Source organism: Orcinus orca, chromosome 6, assembly GCF_937001465.1.
Source record: "Orcinus orca chromosome 6, mOrcOrc1.1, whole genome shotgun sequence".
Classification (NCBI taxonomy): domain Eukaryota; kingdom Metazoa; phylum Chordata; class Mammalia; order Artiodactyla; family Delphinidae; genus Orcinus; species Orcinus orca.
Window position 1 is genome coordinate 37,363,333 of NC_064564.1, and position 18,861 is coordinate 37,382,193.

Sequence of the window (18,861 nt, forward strand, 5' to 3'; positions counted from 1 at the left end):
CAGCCGCTCCACAGCATGTGGGATCTTCCCGGACCGGGGCATGAACCCGTGTCCCCTGCATCGGCAGGTGGACTCTCAACCACTGCGCCACCAGGGAAGCCCGTTCCTGTTGTTTTTGGTGTCTGCCCCCAGTGGCTAAGGTTGGTTCAGTGGGTTGTGTAGGCCCCACCTTCTTTATCCATTCGTCTGTCGATGGACACTTAGGTTGCTTCCATGTCCTGGCTATTGTAAATTGTGTTTCAATGAACATTGTGGTACATGCCTCTTTTTAAATTATGGTTTTCTATGGGTATACGCCCAGTAGTGGGATTGCTGTGTCATATGGTAGTTCAGGGAGATCAGCTTGGTGCTTTGGGTCCACCTAGAGGGGTGGGATAGGGAGGGTGAGAGGGAGACACAAGAGGGAGGGGATATGGAGACATTTGTATATGTATAGCTGATTCACTTTGTAATACAGCAGAAACTAACACAGCATTGTAAAGCAATTGTACTCCAATAAAGATGTTAAAAAAATGTTTTATTGAAACATAATTGAAATAAAATGAGCTACACATGTTTAAAAATTACAATTTGATATATTTGATATGCTTTTCAAACTTGTTTTGGCTATTCTAACTCCTTTGCATTTCTGCACAAATTTTAATTTTAAATGCTTGAGGTTTGAACACATGTTAAAGTTTCTTTTATAGGGTGCTTCCAAGTACAATGATATTTATTTGGTGAGAGAGGCGGTGGTGCAAAAGAGGAAGCAGAGGATCCCAATGCTAAGTAGTTTTGAGGACCTGGTGGCTGATGCCATCAGAGGAGGGACAAATTCCCGCCCTCCTGAGCCAGCACGGTAGTGGTGTCCATCCACAAAACATTGGGAAACTCCCTATGCATCCCTAGGCACTGAATGGCACCATTGTCATGAATATTATTGTAAACATTCTCTCTGTTGGTCTCTTTGAGGATGTGGTGGTGACAATACACTGAGAGTCAGATAGAGCCAGAAAGGGGACCCCAGTCTGTACTTCTAGATTCTTGAGTAGCTTCTTCATGGCTCTGTCTCTTGTGAGAACATTATGAAAAATGAAGTCAAAAGCAATTGATCTGCTAGTGTGAGAGACCCCTTGGATTCAACTTCTCTCTGCCTCAGCCAGAATCATTAGTGAACAGGATAAAGGTTATGATTCCTCTCTTGCCCTCAAATGCATGTATGCAGTCATGCACTGTGTGTCAGAGAACCCAGGAAGGCAGCTGTAGAGGATATGTGTCATCTTTTGGGTGGCTAACATCCAAATCCCTCTCTTCCTTTAATACCCTTTAATACCCTGATTTCCTAACAAATGCTGGAGAGGGTAAGGAGAAAAGGGAACATTCCTACCTACACTGTTGGTGGGAATGTAAATTGGTGTAGCCATTATGGAGAATAGTATGGAGGTTCCTTAAAAAACTAAAAATGGAGTTGCCATATTATCCAGCAATCCCACTCCTGGGCATATATCCAGAGATACATGCACCTCAATGTTCATAGCAGCAGTATTCACAATAGCCAAGACATGGAAACAACCTAAATGTGCATGGACAGATGAATGGATAAAGAAGATGTGGTACATATACACAGTAGAATACTACTCAGCCATAGAAAAGAATGAAATAATGCCATTTTCGGCAACATGGGTGGACCTAGAGATTATCACACTAAGTGAAATAAGTCAGACAGAGAAAGAAAATACCATATGGTATCACTCATATGTGGAATCTAACATATGACACAAATGAACTTATCTACAAAACAGAAACAGACTCACAGACATAGAGAACAGACTTATGGTTGCCAAAGGGCACAAAGTGGGAGGGATAAATTAGAAATTTGGGATTAGCAGATACACACTACTATATATAAAATAGGTAAAACAACAAGGTTCTACTGTATAGCACAGGGAACTATATTCAACATGCTGTAATAAACCAAAATGGAAAAGAATATGAAAAAGAATATGTATGTATATGTATAACCAAATTTCTTTGCTGTACACCAGAAACTAAAACAATGTAGTAAATCAACTATATACTTTAAAAAAGAAAGAAAGACAGAAATAACCTGATTTCCTACTGGAGAAACTCACTACTATGTGTGATCTTGGTGGTGGGCAATTCCTGGTGACAACCACTCCTTTAGCTTACCTCCATGAAAGTCAACAGAGGCCAGATTCTTTCTCTACTTTGTTGGAGAGCCTGAGGACAAGCATATGACCTAAGCTTGACCTGGAGGACGCGGGTTCCTGGGACATTGGATCTGGAGCAAAAGAAGCCAAGATGAAGAGAAGTGTGAGGCGAGAACCTGAGCTGTGGCAGAGGCTGGGGCAGGCCTGTCTGTTCACGCATGGTTACATTTTGGTGTCCCTTACGCAGTGCTTGCTGCATAGAGGATGCTCAGTGAATGTTAAATGAATCATTGCATAGATAATAATACTGTCAGCAGATCCCATTTCTCCAAAACAAAAACACTGTCTAGAATCACAGACTTGTCAAGCTGGAACAGAGCTTTGTTTTTCATTCTCATCTAATTCAAACCCTTCATTTTGCTGGTAAGTAAAGAGATACCCAGGAAGTCCAAGGGACATGGACAAAATTGCAACCCTACAACTGTTCCCCAGGTACAGGCAGAGCTGGGCTCTAAATATTCAGACTCCCAGTTCATTTTTCTTTCAGCTACTCTATCTCCAAGCCTTTAAAACTATATTTAGATATTGCCTATTTAACTAGCATACCCAGTCATAAACATATTTATAGCAGAATCATTGAAAATGGTGCCAGTGGAGGGCAGTCTTGATACCAGATAGGTTCACAGAGGAGTGACTCAAGATATTAATTAATAGGACTCGAGCTGGTTATTAGTCTAGGTGGGTTATATTTAGCATGAGTTACAGGATCCCAAAGCATCTTCACTTTATTCATTTTCAGATCAGAGCGTGTTATAAGTTGACTTTCCTGAGTCACTTAGGGGGCCTCCTGAAACTGGCCAACACCTTGACTCTTTTGATGAGACCACTGGGTTTGTGAGTCCAGGATGAACTTCTAGAATCTAGAACACAAGTATGGCAGTTTTCTAAAGACATATGCGCTGAATGCAGATTTGCTTCAGCAAATGTAGCCTGTATGAAAAAGGCTTTATAGTTGGTTGTTAAACAAACAGCCTAGTGGTCAAATGTCCATATTTGTTACGAGGCAAGTAGGATAGAAGCTTTAGATATGCCTAAGACTGTATTTACCCAAAAGTGTTGTCATCAGTCTTAAATTGTATTGTGTTAAATCTCCATGAAGTTTGTAGCAGCTTCTTTTCCAGACGCGCAGGCTCAGCGGCCATGGCCCACGGGCCCAGCCGCTCTGCGGCATGCGGGATCCTCCCGGACCGGGGCACGAACCCGCGCCCCCTGCATCAGCAGGCAGACTCTCAACCACTGTGCCACCAGGGAAGCCCGCAGCTTCTTTTTGAGTTTGGTATTCATTAGGGAAGGTAAAATCAACTGTGAGAGAACAGGCCCTAGAATCTGCACACAGGTATCCTCAGTGTGAGCATCTGAGTTTGGGTCCTTCCAAATATAGACCCTGAGACAAGGAATTGGATCCAAGTTGTTTATTTGGGAGATGGAATGAAGGAAAGGGGAGAGAGAGACAGGAAGGAAGGAAGAGCCAATAAAAGGTATGAACATGGGCAGATTACTGCTGCGGACAACCGAGGTTCAATCCTGCTGGGGATCCTTTGAGAGATGGTGCAGATTACACCTCAAGTTCATCCCACCGCCTGGGAGGAAGATGCTGGAAGATGGAAGATGCCATAGCCACCATCTCTTGTGCTTCTTTGCTTGAGGGTTGCTCCTCAGGGGGTCAACATTCTGGCATTCTGCCTGAAGGTGACCTCTGAGGTTGGCCAATCCTGGAGGTAGGGAACCAATGGCCTATGCTACACTAAGGAAATACTGTTCCGGTGACTTGGAGAACATAGGATCTTTGTATAGCACGTTACAATTCTCCTCTTCTTTAAACATCACCATGACGACCACCACAAAATAGAACACCTAAAGTTAGGAATAATTTAAAATTTCAGGAAACGTGGACTATACAGGAGATTTGCATTTCCATTCAATAAGAAAGCTTTACAGGAAAAATTCAATCCTCTAAGTTGATTCTGGCTCTTTATAGTCCATATATGTGCTGTTAGTATTGATTTCTCTCTCTCAACATCTTGCAGAATTATAGTACAATATCAAAACCAGGAAATTGATATTGACACAATCCAGTTACCTTATTTGGATTTTACCAGTTTTACAGGCACTCATCTGTGTAGAGCTAGTCCTATGTAATTTTATCAGCTGGGTAGATTTGTGTGACCACCACCACAATGAAGGTACAAGATAGTTCCATTCCAAGTATGCCTTTATAGCCACAACAACGTCTTTCTCCTCCCCCTCCCCACAGGCAACCCTTAATTGCTCTTGTCAGTGCTGGCAACCCTTAATCTGTTGTCCATCTCTATAACTTCGTCCTTTCGAGACTGTTGTATAAAAGGAATCATACAGACCTAGAATGGAAAAGAATATGAATCACTTTGCTGTACACCTGAAACTAACACAATATTATAAATCAACTATAGCCCAATAAAAATTTTTTTAAAAAAGGAATCATACCGGTGTAACCTTTGCGATTTCTCACTCATTGTATCTACCTTCAGACCCATCCAAGCTGTCATGTGCATCACTAGTTTGTTCTTTTTTGTTGCAGAGTAGTATTTCATGGTTTGGATATTTCACAGTCTCTAACCATTTACCCGTTGAAGGACACTTCAGTTGGTTCTCGTTTTGGGACACTGTGGATAAAGCTGCTCTGACCTTTCGTGTACAGGTTTTGTGTGAACATCAGTTTCCATTTCTCTGGCATAAGTGCCCAAGAGTGCACTAGTCAGGCCGTGTTAAGTGCAGGTTTAGTTTTGTGAGAAACTGCCTCACCCTTTTGCAGAGTGGCTGTGCCATTGCACATTTCCACCAGTGATGTACAGATGAGATGAGTGGTCCACACCCTCTCCAGTATGCAGAGTTAGTATTGATGTCTTTTGTCTTGGATCAGGGGGTCAGGAGAGTCTTAACTTTGGTTTGAGAACAGTGTTGTGTTTGCAAACTTTATAGGAAATTAGGCCAATTCTTGGGCCACCTAGGTGATATCTCTTATTCTTGCTCTTCTGTTTTCTGACTGCCTCTCTTTTTACTTTGAAATAACATATGTGATAAGTTGTAATAAATCAAAGCATTTCCGATGACTAACTTCCTTCAAGTTAAAAAAAATAATGGACCCATCCCCAGTCTGCAGAGGTAAATAAGTGACTCCCATGCAGCCTGAATCAATGCGGGATGGATGGAACAGGGGAGAAAAATGAAGGACGGCGAGAACAGAGGAAAAGGACCATCTGTTATCATAGGACATAATGAATATGGAATTGTTGAGAAGTAGGCTGAATATCTTCGGTATACACAGCAACAAAGAGAAATATATTTGTAGTGATACTGGGCTGTGAGCTACTTTAAGGGGGATTGACTGATTATAGAGAGTTAAAGGATTTGTTACAGTAACGCAATTTGGGTTAAAAAGGACGTGAAAGCCCATCAGTTTAGATTCACCTTAGAAATGATGCCATAGTTTTAGAAATGATGTAACTGATGCATGAAGCAATTAAACTGCTTGTCCGGAGTCACACAGGGAGCTGACTGCAGACAGGGGCCAGAGCCCTACAAGGCGTGGGGTTGCAGTATGCTTCCTGTACAACAGTGTGAGGTGATGCATTTTTTCTTTTTAACATCTTTTTGGAGTACGATTGCTTTACAATGGTGTGTTAGTTTCTGCTGTACAGCAAACTAAATCAGCTATATGTATACATATATCCCCATATCCCCTCCCTCTTGTGTCTCCCTCCCACCCTCCCTATCCCACCCCTCTAGGTGGTCACAAAGCACCGAGCTGATCTCCCTGTGCTATGCAGCTGCTTCCCACTAGCTATCTATTATACATTTGGTAGTGTATATATGTCAGTGCTACCTTGACCTGTGTCAGGTATTTTCATACCCTACCAGGGCATGCCCTGCTTTCCTGGGCACACCACTGCTCTGGGTTGGAAGCTTCTAAGTTGTTCCATTTTGCTTTACACACCTATCAGACTCTAGAGAATGAGAACAGAATGGAGTGACGATGACAAAGATCCCCTTGTTCTCAGCGATGTCTGAAGGCTCAGAAGTAAAAAGAAGGGCTGGCCGTTTAAAAAAAACAGATTAGCTAGAGCAGGTTTTTAAAATAGCAAGACTTAAAGTGATTCAATATTAATTGAATATTGAGTAAGGAAGAGGTAGGGAGTTAATTGAATGAGTGAGCTTGGGGTTTTGGATAATTTTTTCATGATGTGAAGGAAATTATTACAGAGTTGGATGCTGATCAGGGCATAGAGAGAGAGGTAGCATGATCTTTGGAAGCAGTAAATGAAAGCCATTTAGTTTGGTGAGAGACACAAACTTGTTGGACTGTTGATTTTTCCTTTAAGCTCGTAAAATTCTGCTTAAAAAAACTTTTTTTTTGTTGTAAAAAGTTACATGCTATTTGAAAAAAATGTAGAAACTATGAAAAAGCAAAAAGAACAAAATAAATATCATTCGTGATCTCATTATAGATACACACAATTGACATTTTAGTTATATCCTTTTAGTCTTTTTCGATGAATATATATCATTTATGTATTTATACATGTACTAAATGCTTTTAAAAAATGGATCATATTGTTTAGTAACCTACCTTAAAACTTAACAGTCCATAAACACCTTTCCAATGTAATTTTAAACCACTGCCTAGTATTCTATTGTATAGGTGTTCTTTGGTTGATATTCCCAACATTATATCCCTCTTACAAACAACCCTGTGACGGGTGTTATAGCTTCATTTTTGTATTTATCCACAATTATTTCCTTAGGTTAAGTTTGGAATTCCAGTGTAAAATGAAATGTAAATTTTAGGACTTTCAATTCCTAGTGCAGGATTATGAACCTGGAAGAAATTGTATCAATTGCCATTCCCAGCCGCAGTTTATAGGGTTCCCCACATTCTTCTCCAAAATGGGCTCCATGATTTCTTTTTAAATTGCCAATTTGATACATGAAAAATTATATATATTTACATTTTTTATTTCTTTGATTACTAAGGACATTATACTTAAAAAAACTCCAAATATTTGGGTTCTGTGTTTGTAAATTATCTGAACATGTCCTTTGACTATTATTTTTTCTATTGGGGTACTCATCTTTTTCTCATTATTTTTTTTAAACTTTCAATTAGATTAAAACTTCAATTTTTAAAAAAAATTATTTATTTATTTTTATCTTTGGCTGTGTTGGGTCTTCGTTTCTGTGCGAGGGCTTTCTCTAGTTGAGGCGAGCGGGGGCCACTCTTCATTGCGGTGTGTGGGCCTCTCCCTGTCGTGACCTCTCTCGTTGTGGAGCACAGGCTCCAGACGTGCAGGCTCAGTAATTGTGTCTTACGGGCCCAGTTGCTCTGCGGCATGTGGGATCTTCCCAGACCAGGGCTTGAACCCATGTCCCCTGCATTGGCAAGCAGATTCTCAACCACTGTACCACCAGGGAAGCCCTAAAACTTCAATTTAAAAAATAAAATAAAATAAAACAAAATAAAACAATTCTTCCCCCAAAACAGAGATTAGTAAAAATAAAGATGTCATTATCCCACTCAAAAAAAAAAAAAAAAAAAAGGACAGCCAGATATCTACTGTTACAAAAATGAAATTAGATGGAAAACTTTAACAAACTGTTGAAGCTATTTTCTTAAAAGAGACTTCTTCCACACCTAGAGATCTTGAATAGCCTCCTGGTCAGTCATCCAGAAGAAATTCTTCATATAATTGATGAACTTGGCTTCCACTTTGGGAAGAGAACCACCCTTTTCTATAATTGCTTGCATTCTTGCTTTAATGTCTTCTATAGAACTAGCTCCTTTTGGTGTTTTAGTAGTTTTTCTACGTTTTTTGGATTCTTGACCTTTTAATCTTGATGTTGATGTTTTTGAGTCTTTGTCATTCTGGTTTGGTTTTTGCATTTTTGGCTGGAGTATCTCATGTGGATTCCTTTACTGAGATTTTTCTTCAGCTTCCTCATTATCTTCATCATCACCATCATCCTGTTCACAGCAAGTTTGACTTTTTTCTGTGGAAGCTTGCCACCACTTCCAAGGGCAGATCACTTTCCAGATATACTTAGGAGTTTCAGCTCCTCTTCGTATTCTGACTCTGCATCTTCCCTCACACCAACCAAGTGCTGTCCACTAATATGCATGGGCCCTGAACCACCCTTCAACTCTAAGCCACAGTTGGTGTTATTTCAAATCCCCCAAGGGAAACCATTGGGTATACAGATATTTTCAAATTTGCCAGTGTTCCTAGAATAGGACTGCCTGTGTAATTCATTACTACTGTTTCAATGATGTGCAGTTCATCCTTTGTATCAGCCCTTAAACTGACTGTTCTTAAAGATAACTGGAGCTCATCTTCCATTATTATCTATTTTAAAATGACAATTTTTGTCAGCCCTTGGTTTACAACTGAAAAGATAGTTCTGGGGCCTCAGGGGCTCATGTTCGTGTCCATCAAATTGTCCATGGGATGGTGACTAGTACTTGGGTAAGAGAGAAAGTGGATGGAGATACATGACTACTCTTCTAGGGAACAGCTGTGCAGGAGGGAATCACATTAGGGTTTTTACTGATTTCTTTTTTTTCAGAAGTGGCTGAGCACACCTGCATTTATTCATCCATTTATCAAATACTGATGGAGAATTATTATGGGTTATATTGTGTTCCCCAAAGAGATATTCATGTCTGAACCCCTGGTACCTGTGAATGTGACCAATTTAGAAATAAGGTCTTTGCAGGCACAATCAAGTTAAGATGAGGTCATTAGGATGAGCCATAGTCCACTATGAGCAGTGCCCCTATAAGAAGAGGAAAATTAGGGCATACATACAGACACAGAGGGAATATGGTCTACTGAAGACAGAGGCAGAGACTGGAGTTCTGCTCCCACAAGCCACAGAATGGCAGTGGCTACCAGAAAGTAGAAGAGGAATGGAAGGGTCATCTCCTAGAGGTTTCAGAAGGTACCTGGTCCTGTCAACACCTTGATTTTTTGTTTGTTTTTTTTTAAATTAAATTAATTTATTTTTATACAGCAGGTTCTTATTAGTTATCTATTTTATATGTATTAGTGTATATATGTCAGTCCCAATCTCCCAATGCATCCCCCCCAACCCCCCCCACCCCAGGTTCTTACTGACTTTTTAATTACTTTGTGTACATTAAGTACACTCACTCTTTATCTGTTTTCTTTGTTGTCATCATTTTTTTCTCTGTTTGTTTTAGGCTTTCAGCTTTGTTGATGTACTTTTCTATGTTAGTAGTTTTTGTTGCTGTTACTTTTTTTTCATTTATTTGTTTGATTGCTTTTAGATTATAGACAGCTAAATCTATTACCGTTATGATTTCTGTTATTAGTATCATACTTAGAAAGGCCACCCCCATCCTTAGATTATACAATACTTCTCTACATTTTCTTCTAATCCTTTGTCATTTCACTTTAAATCTGAAAAGTCTTATTTCAGGAAACAACTTCAGAATATTACAATCTAATTTAAGTTTGTATACAGCCATTAGGATGGTTATTGACCAACACTGTTATATTTTTACTGTGAATGCATTTGTGTGCATTAGGTCTATACCTGCTAAATGCTGTTATCCATACCTGGGCCTGGGGCCCCACTGTGAACATCACCTTTTCATTGCTTGAAAGTCAGGATAGGCCTTGGGATCCACATATACTAAGTAAGAGGGCCATCACTGCAATGTTGGTTGGCAAACTCAAATCCCTTTTTTTTGGCTTCTCAAACACTTAAAATTATGGTCATGTCGTGTTTTCCTTGAGATCTGTAAGAATAGCTGTTATATTTCAGTCATTGGTCAGAGTCCATGGGTTGTGAGACAAGCTCTCCTGGAGGATGGTGAAGAGGAGGGAGTGGCCGGCCCTCTCAGGATTCCACGATTCAGCGTCCACACGAAGGCGCTCCTAGCTGGGTGGATTGCAGCGCTGCAGGCACCTCTGAACACAAACAGCATCATTCCATGCAGCCCAGTTCTGAATGCCTCCAGCTGCAGAATGGATTGTTTCCTACTTTAGAATTAAACTTTGTCTTTTCCTTCTTTTTCTTTTGCAGAACTTCAGATGTGAGAACACATGTCAGTTGTTGGATCAGAGGACTCTTCCTACAGCACAAAAATGCATGCACTATACCAGATTTGCAAACATACAAAAGATGGCACATCTCGTTATTTCTGTTTTTGAGGTTCCTAAGCTCAAGTCTAGTAAAATGCTGGTTGCCAGTAGACAGGGACGTTTTGCAGGTAGGTGACCCAGGCGAGGTGAAATAAGTGGGAAGAGAGAGGCATGAGGAATTCCACAGATTTGGGAAATGCTTCCATTAATATTTTGTATTTGTGTTTTAAATTTTGGGAGTGACTCACAGGCACTGAGGAAAACTAACTGATTAAATTAACCTTGCCAGTAATGAGGTTGCCTGGCCTCTGTGTTAGCAGACACTCAGCTCATGGGCTGGTATTTAATTGGCTGCTTGGCGGCTGGTGAAAACAATGTGGGTTGAGTCCCACTTTAACAAGTGTTACAGTACATCAACCTTGTCATATTATATCCAGACGTTATTAAAATTAGGAAGTGATACACCGAATTGTTTGTTTTCCTTATTCACACAAAACAGATGTTCAGGACTCACTTTACTTAGATACAGTAAATTAGGGGCGGATGGGGTGAGTGAAGTAAATACTTTGTTCTAGAAGGGTAAATGTTGTAGCCATTGTCCTGCTTTGGCTGTATTTGAAAACAACAAGTGATATTTTTAATACAATTTGATATTCTTCAAATGCCTAGTTGGAGGTCAGGGGTTATAAAATCAGCTTCTTGAGTAGTGAGAAAGTGCTATGGGCAGAATCGTGTCCCCCCCCCCCCCAAATTCATGTGTTGAAGTCCTAACCCCTATGTGATTGTATTTGGAAATAGGGCTTTTAGCAGGTAATCAATGTTAAATGAGGTTGGATCCTTATCTGATAGAATTAGTGGCGTTACAAGAAGAGGGAAGATCTCTCTCTCTCTTTCTCTCTCCCCCTCTCTCCACGTGCACACACAGAGGCAAGACCATAGGAGAAGACAACCAACTGCAACTCAAGGAGAGAGCTCTCACCAGACACCAATTCTGTTGGCACCTTGATCTTGGAATTCTAGACTCCAGAACTGTGAGCAAATAATTTTCTGTTGTTTAAGCCACCTGGTCTATGATATTTTGTTATGACAGCACAAGCAGACAGAAAGAAAGGAGATATTGCTCCTAAGGAGACCTGTGGAAGCTAAAGACTGAAAGCAATGAGTGCTTCTTTGTGAATGACCCTTAACAACCGTACTCAGCGAACCTAGTATGATCCAGTGGGGAGAGGACCTGGCTAGAAATATGAGGCTGGGTTTACCTCTCAGCATTGCATCTTTCTGGGTCTCAGATTTCCTCACCTGTAGGAGAGGTCATTGGGTTAACCTTTCTTTAGGTCCATTCTAGCATGTTGAAAAGTCCAAGGGGTGTTGTATTTTAATTATTGGAATATTCCGGTAGGCCTCAGATGATTTAGTTTTCTCTCATGAATGGATCCTTGAAGTTTTTTCAAGTGAGGGATACTAGCCAATGGGAAGATATTGTTTCACTCCTCATCCTCAAACTCAAAGTTCATTTTGGGATGGGAAATGGCAAGATTGGGAAAGATCCTCCCACCTCCACACCTCTGAATTAGGATTCTTCTCAATCAATACAGATGATCAAATAGTGAAATTTTTGGATATCAACCTCTGTGACTTGTGGCAGCTGGGTTATCAAAACACAACTCTATCTGTATCTCTACCATCCCTTTAAAATTTTTTCAGTGGGGGTCTCCAATAATTAAAACCGTTACCATCCTTTCTTCAGAATGAGAAATTGAACACTTTGCAAAACTAGTTAATGCCAATAAAATTTCAACAAACTGAAAATGCTCTAATACATCACACACACAAATTTACACAAATCACTTATCACATGGTTTTTTTTTTTTTTAAGCACCTTGTGGGCAAATGTGGACACTTTCAACAATATCCGTGAGTTACCAGGTTGTTGTTGGTGAGGATTTGGGGCTAGTTCCAGGTGCACTGGGAGCTGTCTTACATGGCGTGTATGTCACAACTGCAGAGGCCACATCCTCCGCGGAGACTGGGGGCCTCAAACACAGATTTGCACATAAGCTGTCCTGACCTCCTACCCAAAGGTCAGTACATCTCTCCCAGCCACACTTAGCTTTGTGTGAAAGCTCCTGGAGGTCATATGATAAGCAACTGGTGCCTGTGAGTAGAACCTGAAATTTACTTCTGAGGGTAGTCTGAGGTCGTCTTGTTTCCCAAGACACCATTGAATGGGGTCAGGGAAAGACAGTTCCATGAGGGGCTTAAGAGAATGTCATATGAAAGAGAGGCAAGCCAACAGAGAAGGTATGGAGTTTCAGAAAAGCTGGCTAGTGCTCAAGATGTGGCCCTTGAGAGAATTATCTTCTTTCATCAGGGGTGAAAAAGCACATAACCTCTGTGGTGTCTAAATATGGTAAGGAGAGTTTGGGGAATGAGAAGTCCAAATAAATGAGCTAATGTGGATATAAGCCTTGCAATGCATAAATGGAGTTCACATACATGACCTCATTGATTCTTGGCACAATTCTGCATGGGGTTCCATCTTTATTTACCAACTGGGTTCCATGTTCTGGTTGCCATGGGAAAAATGTGATTCAGAGAGACTAAATTACCATCTGTGTCACAAAACTCATATGCGGCAGATTGGAGGCTTAAATCCATGGCTTCTGACCCCCAAAATTTGGCTCTTGGAAGGAATAGAATAAAATGGTGTTCAGCTGGTTTGGGTAGAGGTAGAGGGAAATGTTACATGTTATTCACCCTGTTTGCTCTCCGCTCCATCCTGATTACCTTTTGTCACTAGACAAAGATCCTTTTCCGGATTCTAGGCTGAAAGATGTCCCCACCTCACAAGCACCTATTTATTCTCTCACTCCCACAAAACACAGTCTGTCTCCACTGCTGATTCCTTTGGTTGAATCACATGATTTAGATGTGAATGTGGGAACAGATAAATCCTTGTGACCCAATGACTGAGAGAACAATTAAGAAAGGAAGAGCACCTTCCCCTTGAGGAAAGACTTGACCTTTTCAAACTGAGACCCTCTAGATCAAGACATGTTTTCTGCTGGTTCTTTTCCTTCTTTTCAATTTTATCCATTTACCATTTTTCTAAGTCATATGATGAGGGGGGTGTGAACTGTGAGGGCAAGTTCCCATGCAGCCTCTTTGTCAGTTGGTGGCTTGATTCAGTGATCCACAACCCATGTTTGGGCAGTGTCTGTTAGGGATGTCTCAGATGGAAGGTTATTTGGAATAAAGGACTCACACACCTTCTCTCTCCAATTTGATGATATTCCCAACACAGGCTGTAAGTCTGGATTAAGTTCTAGTCAGGGCCACCATCTCATAGCTTGGCCTCAGCAGTTCAGACTGTGTGCCCACTCCACACCACTGCCTAACCCAGTCCACCCAGGCCTCAGAGGAAGCAGATCCTGAAATAAATACCATGAGTGAGATGGTAAAGATTGGTGATTCATCAAATATTTATGGCCCAGTAAAGCTCAATATATTTTTGATATTATCTCAATCATATTATTATATAGTTCCACTTTGTTTAGATAATATAATGTTACTCATCGATTATTTAGGGCCTGGCTGATTGAATGGGCTATTTGCCTTTCTTCCATTCAATCCTTGTTCAACAAATATTTATTAAGAACCTACTACGTGCTGGGCATAGTGTCAGGCATGGAGAATGCTATGCGAAGACAAAACAAAAAATCAGAGAACCTGCTCTCAAGGACTTACCATTAAAGAACTAATCCCACTAAGGATGCATAATTACAACTAGAGATTCTGAAAAAGGGAAGCTTGTTGTGTGGCAGTGTTCAAACAAAGGATCTTGTACTCCTGAGCTGAGTCATGGAAGAGTTCTCTGAGGTTGAGAAGTCAGGACTGTGTTCTGAATGAAGAGGAACTTGCCAGGAGTCAAGTAGCAAAGGGTAGAGGCGAAAAAGAACTTTCTGGCCAGAGGAAAGTCTGTGCAAAGACCTCATAGAGGAGGGAGTAGGGTGCCTTCTTACAAATGAAGGTCTGGGAAGCTGAAACTCAGAGGAAAGCTAGCACAAGCTGAGGCTGGAGAGAAGAGCTGGGGTAAATCCCAAATGCCTTTTTAGGCCATATTAAATATTTGGATCATGATCACAGGACATATGGAAAGCCACTGAGGGCTTTCAAGCAGGGGTGTGTGTGTATGTGTGTGTGTGAATGAATGATTAGATTTGTATTTTGAAAAGGAAAGTGAGTACAGTGAGGACCTAACGTTGAAAGGAGACAAGTAAGGAGGCTGTCATAGGCACTCTGATGAGGGACAGTGGTATCTGGAAAGATGGTGATTGTGGTTGGACATTTAGGCAGTGATGGGTTGGATATGGACATGAAGGAGGGAACAGTGTCAGGAATAACTCCTAGATTTCTGGCCTATGGGTTCAGGAGGATGGAAGTGTTATTTACTGTGATAAAGATACTGGAAAAGGGGCCAGGTGAGAGGGGGTTTCATGAGTTCAGTCCCTGTCTTTATATTAGTGATCAGCTACAAAGAGCAGAAGGACTCACTGGAATGGCTGAATCAGTTAGGGGTGTGTGTGATTTGCAGGACAGGGAGTCCACGGCTATACAGTCTAGGACTTATAAAGCAGCTCAACAATTCAGGGATAGTAGAGTTCTTTTCAGCTTTCTGGTCTACCTACTGTGGTGTGTAGCCCTTTACCCTTTTGCTTATCTCCTTATGGTTCAAGATGACTGCTGTGATCCTCCCCTTGTACCTGCTTTACAAGTATAAAATTGGATGAAGGGCCAAGAGGTGAAGGGCTGTATCCTAGTAAAAATTTCCCCTTTTATTTGGGAAGGGACCTCTACCCAGGAACTTTTCCTACATCATATTGGCCTGAACTAAGTTTCATGGCCACCCCTAGCTAAACGGAGGCTTGGAAATCCAGTATTTTAGTTTTCTAGCCTCTATGGATAGAGGAAGACCAAGGAGAGGGACATGTGAATAGCTTTTAGGACTTGCATATGTGGTGTGGAGTTTGGGTGCTTTATGTCATCCAGGTAGAGATTTCAAGAAGAGAGGAGGTATATTGTCCCAGAGCTATTCTTCCTCCTCCTCTTTTTCCTCCTAAAGGGAAGTAGGTGATTTGGTGACAGTTTTAAAATATGGCAGTTAAGGCATGTATCCCATCTCCTCAAAATAAAAGGAAAGCAGAAAAGCTCTGCAAGAATTTGATCAGCCAAAAGGATGATTCCTTAATATTAACTACTATTATTGGAAGTAGGTGGCTAAAACGACCTTAAAATATGGACCCAATAATTCTGTGTGGGTCATGCTTGAAAATGACATCTTGCATCAACCCAGCCAGTCTCTTTGATGGTGCATGAATCTGTAGCATTAGCTTTTAATAACCTGGTCACTCTGGGCCACACTATAAACTTTAATGCACCTTTTCTAATGACAGTAATAACCTTCCTGCTTCATGGGCCGAATATCATTCTTCCGCATACATTTTTTCCTCGAAAGGAGATGATGAGAGCAAGGGTAATGTCATTTCATAGGGGATTGTCACTGAGGAGGTGACAACTGAGCAGAGTCCTGAAGGAAGTGAGGGAAGATGCCATGAGGACCTGTAGGGAAAGGAATTCCGGCAGAGGTAGAAGCAGGCCTAAGGGCCCAAGCTGGGTTAAGGAGTTTGTTACTGCATAGTGAGGGTCTGTAGGGGAGTATCCCAGGAGGGAAATGGAATATTAACATCAGTCTCTTTCATTTTAAAAGTTTTAAGTGAACTATGAAAATGATACACAGAAAAAGTATAATATGGGACTTTCTATTTCCACTGCCATTTTGAACACAGTTACTTGCAAACCATCTTTCCTCATTGAACTGGTTTCTAGAATTGCACCCAGAATTGTATCAGTCTGGATAAACTGGGTGTACGTAGCAGAAATCTTGACAAATATTTATCTTACATAAATGAAGTCTGGAGGTAGGAAGTTCTAGGGTTGGTTTAGCAATGCAACAACCTTTCTCTCATGGGGATAAGATGACTACAATAACTCCAGGCATTCCCCCAGTGGTGCCTGTTTCCTTCCCAAATAGGAAAGAAGGTGAAGGCCAAAAAAGAAGCTCTTTACCTTTCCAGCTCTCTGTGTATCCATGAGGAAAAGAGCTCCTCAGCACATTTCTGCTTATGCCTCGTGGGCACTCAGTCAACTGCTCTCCCTTAAAGATAATCAGCAAATGGGAATGGAGCAATCATGCTTGACTTGCACTGAGCTTGGCTCATCCTCAGGGGCCAAGGGAGGGGTTGAGCTACTCTGAGCTTGTTGTGGCCAAACCAAGTTGATTTATATTGACTATGGAGGGAGGAACAATTGCTGTAGTGTAGGTAACCCGCAGTGTCTGTCACACCAGCACGTCCATGAATCCTTTCAAGTTTAGTCACAGAAGAGTTGACTATTTTCCTCTCTTTATTCTGTCTGGATGTGGACCCTCACTGATGCATTTTCTGACCAATCTAGAGGGTGGACTCACCTTGTCCTAATTTGGGTTACCTCCAGAAGCTGACCTGAAGCAAAGATTCAAGTGCAAAGAACTTCTTTGGGAGATGCAGGGAACACTGACAAGGATGTGGAAAGTGATAAAGGGATGGGAAGGCAGTCAAATAAGGGTGAATTTATATATAGTTGTCAAGGTGAGCAATTGGAGCTCAATCTTGGGGAAACTGGGAAATAGAAAGTACATGCCTCGGAATGATTCCACTTGAGAGATGAAGGAGCTGAGGAATTTATCCTCCAACTCCCACTGGTCATTGGTTGAAGGCTGCTCCTGAGATGTGCTGATTAGTCTTCTATGGCTCTGGAAAAAGCTCTCAAGTCCAGAAATGCAGATAATTGCTGGTGGAGATCATCCAAAACACAAAGAGACGGTAGGGTCTAAGGCAGCGGTCCTCAACCTTTTTTTTTTTTTTCCCCTCAACCTTTTTGACACCAGGGACTGGTTTTATGGAAGACAGTTTTTCCACAGACGGGGCAGAGGATGGTTCAGGCGGTAATGTGAGCGATGGGGAGCGATGCCCGCCACTCACCTCCTTCTGTTCGGCCTGGTTCTTAACAGGCTGCGGACCAGTACTGGTCCTCGGCCCTGGAGTTGGAGACTCCTGGTCTAAGGGACATGGGAGGGGCTCTCACAGCACTTGCTACACACCCTACCTCTAACGGTCATGAGCCTCTTCCTTGATATGCACTAAAATGCTTTGGTGGAATGCTTCTAACTTATGTCTGTAACTTTATCAGTGTTCACCAGAAATTGTAGGCTCCTCAAAATAAGGGTGGACCAGACTTGTATAATTTTATCGACACAGCATCCTGCACAGTACTGTGTATAAGTAACTACTCTCTTACATGTATTTTGTTGGTGTCACGTTGAGGATTAAAATGACTTCGTATACATCACAACATTTGGGCCAGTAGTTATCATCATGACTAGTTTATATGTTGATACAACTTTTCCAGTCAGGCAAATAAGTCAAGTGATAAAGTCCTTAAGGAGCATAACTTATGTAATATGGGGTGAACCTACACCACACCAAGGAAATGGAGACCGGATGGATCCATATTAATTTGATTATGGTAGTCAGCCCAGTGAAAAAATTCAGTGCTCCAAACTCCAGAACCATAATCGCATTTTACACCTAGAGATTTCCTTGTGTCTCCTTTGAATTCAAACAAAAAGAACCATAACAATTTTTAAAGTCTACATGGAGCATAAGCTGTTTTTATAAATGTGGAATAATTCATTGAGGATATAAGTAATGTTGAAGAGGCATCCCAAAGAAATCTTGCTTTTGATGTAATCTAGTCAAATGGATTTTTTTTTTCTTCCCGCTCTCCCCCACCTTCCCTAGTTCATTTTTGCCCAAGTGAGTTTCCATATGTTTCATCTAAATGAGTCACATTCAGAGAAATCATTCAAATTATCTGTGGGCACAGATACTCTTCTTTCATTTGTGGCTTGAAGGTGGGTGGTTATAAGGAGTGGAAATGATGGTGGGCTTTTCTCCAAACCCCAAATCTTTGGCTTGCTGTGATTCTCTGAGCTCTCTGCATCTCCAACTTTATTCTATACCAGAGGGAAATAGCCAAGGTAAATTGCAAAGATTATTCAATTTCAGTCCACTTTAAGTGCCCTCATAGGGAGACTGCACTCATGACTTCTCAGGGGATAGGCGATGCATCTTGCCACGAATAAAGTGCTGGCTGAGAGGTTTTAAATCACATTTGTAGCTTGGGAGACTAATATTAGAGGCAGTCCTCTTCCTAAAAAGTAATGCCATCTGTGTCCTGACTGTACAGAGCACAAAGAGGTGGGGGGGGGGGGAGACCAGAGCTAACTTGTTTAAAGAATGATAGAACCATTCAAAGGGTGTCTTTCAAGGGACATAAACGCCTTACCCAGGTTAATAAAGACTGTCATTGCATTTCACACTTTTAGCCTCAGGGATGCAATTGTTCTCAGG

General features: G+C 41.3%; 1 pseudogene; it reads right to left on the reverse strand.

Moving 5' to 3' along the window:
* Positions 1-7,377: 7,377 nt before the first annotated feature.
* LOC101286523 (nucleophosmin-like) lies at positions 7,378-8,509 on the reverse strand (annotated as a pseudogene).
* Between the last annotated feature and the right edge of the window lie 10,352 nt (positions 8,510-18,861).